The sequence below is a fragment of the Musa acuminata genome, chromosome BXJ3-2 (assembly GCF_036884655.1).
Source record: "Musa acuminata AAA Group cultivar baxijiao chromosome BXJ3-2, Cavendish_Baxijiao_AAA, whole genome shotgun sequence".
Classification (NCBI taxonomy): domain Eukaryota; kingdom Viridiplantae; phylum Streptophyta; class Magnoliopsida; order Zingiberales; family Musaceae; genus Musa; species Musa acuminata.
In genome coordinates, this window is record NC_088350.1 from 11,152,766 (window position 1) to 11,156,048 (window position 3,283).

Genomic DNA, 3,283 nt, shown 5'->3' on the forward strand with positions numbered 1-3,283 from the left:
CATTCTCTTTCCCCTTTTTGTAAGTTATTTCAAAATCAAATCTAAGAAGTTTTGTTACCCATTTTTGCTGCTCGGGGGAAGATATCTTCTGCTCCAAGAGATATTTTAGGCTTTTATGGTCGGTCTTGATTTGAAAGTATCGCTTGATCAAGTACAATCTCCACCTCGTTGCTGCGCACAATGGCGAGCATCTCCTTATCATATGTTGACATATTTTGATCAGAGGGAGATAATGCCTTGCTAGTGTATGCGAGTGGTCGACCATCTTGCATGAGAATGGCTCCAATTCTGACTCCAGATGTGTCGGCCTCAATAATAAAGGGTCGGTTGAAATCTGGTAGTGTTAGCACCGACGTCGTCATCATGGCTGCCTTAAGTTTGTCGAAGACAGCGGAGGCTCTGTCCAACCATTGGAAGACATCTTTTTCTAGTAAGGAAGCAAGTGGTGCACTGATCTTTCCATAGTTTTTCACGAACTTGCGATAGTAGCTTGTTAAACCCAGAAAGCCATGTAGCAATTTTATGTTTCTCGAGGTCGGCCAGTTTTGCATTGCTCCAATTTTGAAGGGGTCCACTGCCACACCTTCCTCTGATATGATATGCCCAAGATATTCCACCTTTTGTTGAAGAAAGCAAAAATTCGTGGTTGTTGTGTGTTCAAAAGGTGGTTTTCCGTATGTCTTTTTCGCATGCTCGTATTTGATGATACCCGGATCAAAGGTCCAGCTTTGTAAAGATTTGTGCTCCCTTTCATCTAGCAATTCATCTACTATTGGAATAAAGTATTTGTCCTTGATGATTATGCCATTGAGAGCTCGGTAATCAACACATATTCGCCTTGTTCCGTCCTTCTTGCGTACAAGTAGCACCGGCGAAGAGTAGAGGTTGCAACTTGGCCGAATAACTCTTGTTTTGAGCATCTCTTTTATAATCCTTTCTATTTCATCCTTCTGGAGATGTGGATACTGATATGGCTGAGCATTTGCTGAAGATTTGCCTGGAAGAATCATTATACAATGATCATGCCGATAGGTAAGAGGTAGGTTGCGCGGTTCGTCTAATATATTTGAAAATTCAGCAAGCAAAGGAAGTAGATTTGGATCTTCAAATTCTGTTGGCTCTCCCTTAGTTTGCTGCTCAAGTTGTACCAAAAAGCCGCTGCATGCTTTATGCAAAACATTCTCCATTTGTTGTGTGCAAATCGTTGTTATGTCGCCCCCACGTTTCCCATGCAATGTCATCTGTTTCTCCTTACTGTAAAATTTCATAATTAGTTTCATAAAATTCTAAGAAATATCACCTAATGTCGTCAACCATTTAATTCTGAGCATGGCCTCATGATTGTTAAGAGGGAGAAGGAAGAAATCTGTAATTATCTCTTGGTCCTGCTGCAATAGTTTCTCCTGCAAGCGCCTATGATCACAATTCAAAATCCGTCCGTCGGTGCCCTTAACATCAAACCTGCAGCGATTCTCGATAGGTAATGATATCCGAACAGTAAGCTTACTATTTAGGAAGTTAGTAGTACTGCCCGTGTCGATGAGAACAGTGATTGGTTGTTGTTTGAGAAGGCCTCCAATTTTTATCGTTTGCGGGTTTGAGTAGCTAGCTAGTGTATGTACCGTAACTTCGGTCGGTTGTGGCTCTTCGTCTGCATCTTCTTCTTCATATTCAAGGCTCTCTTTTGGATGTTCAATGACCTCTTCTTCTATCGGTTCAATCATAAGAAGTCCCCCTTTACTACAGCGATGCTCACGGCTCCACGGCTCGTCACAATGCCAACATAACCCCTTCGCATATCGCTCCCGAAGCTCTTCTCTTGTTAACCTCTTTAGTGTAGGGACTTGGTCGACAGTAGGGGGGGCTAAGGGCATCAATATTACTGGTTGAGGAGAGACCCTAGTCCTCCGAGCTTCATGGTTCAATTGCTCCTCTTGATGTCATGCGAAAGAGATGGCTGCCATAAGCGTATACGGTTGTCGCGCTTTAACTTCTCCTCGGATCTCCGGCTTCAAGCCCTCAATGAAGGTCCACAATAGCTGTTTTTGAGACTAATCATGAGTTTGATTAGATAACCTTTCAAACCTGGTTTGGTACTCCTGAATGGTGGAGGTTTGTTGGATCTTTGCTAGTTGTTCGTCAATATTCTCGTAATCGGTTGGTCTGAAGCGAATCAGCAGTCCTTCTTTGAATTGTCGCCATGAAAAGACTCCATAAGTATGTTCAAACCAGTCAAACTACTGTATACCATCCCCTTCAAGATGTATAACTGCAATTTTCACCATAGATACATCCGTAGTTTTGTGGTACCGAAAATATCGCTCTGCGCGCGAGATCCAACCAATCGGGTCTCCTTCTTCTCAACTAGGGAAGTCCAATCTCATGCATGGATAGTTGGGGTTGGTCATAGAGCTTCCCCTCTCTTGGAAGTCATATCTTTGGGGTTGGTGTGATTGGGCAAAGCTCTCTCCTTGATGTGATTTCTTCGGGCTTAGTGGTCGGCCCAATCTGAGTTCGGTAAAGAGCATCCGAATCTTATCCTCCATTCGCGCCTCCAAGGCTTCAAATTTAGCATTGATTATCTCCTTAGATGTCATAATATATGCCTCCAAATCTATGATGTTAAGATCTCTCTTTTGTTGTTAGGTTAAAGGCATGTATAGGTTGAGAGAAGTGATGGTCAAAAGGGTTGGTGGATTGGTGGATGTAGGCTACGATTTAGGCTTGTTTTGTGGCAGTTTTGGGTGCAGTTTGAGGGTGTGGTTTAGTAGAGTTTTAGGGCTGTGGTTGAAAGTTTTGGATCTGTGGTAGATGGTAGCAAAGGTTTGACAGAAATCCGTGGAAGTTGCAGCAAGTATGTGCTGTCTTGTAAGAGTAGAATTGTCGTCGAAGAAACAACGGTTTCTCGACGTAATTTCCACCAAAAACTTGAGAGAATTGAGGAGGAAATTGATAGCAAAATCACAGTTTATATGACAGCAAGGATATCTAATTTAATCAAGAAAATTTCAGCAGTATAACAGCAAGGAAATTGGTGCAAGTTGCAATTGCAGAATTATCGTCGAAAAATTTCAGCGGGTTACGATGAAAATTTGCAGCAACATAAAATCATTTTTAGAGATAAATTTCTTAATATATCAATCTTAGATGGAAGCCAAGATGATCTATGAAGTGTATAAGAAATTTCATTCAAAAAAGATTGCAAATAGATGGGTTAAGGCAACGATATGCAGCTGAAATTTTCTGCAGCATAGATTTTCAAGTCCTGCAGATTGGACATAAA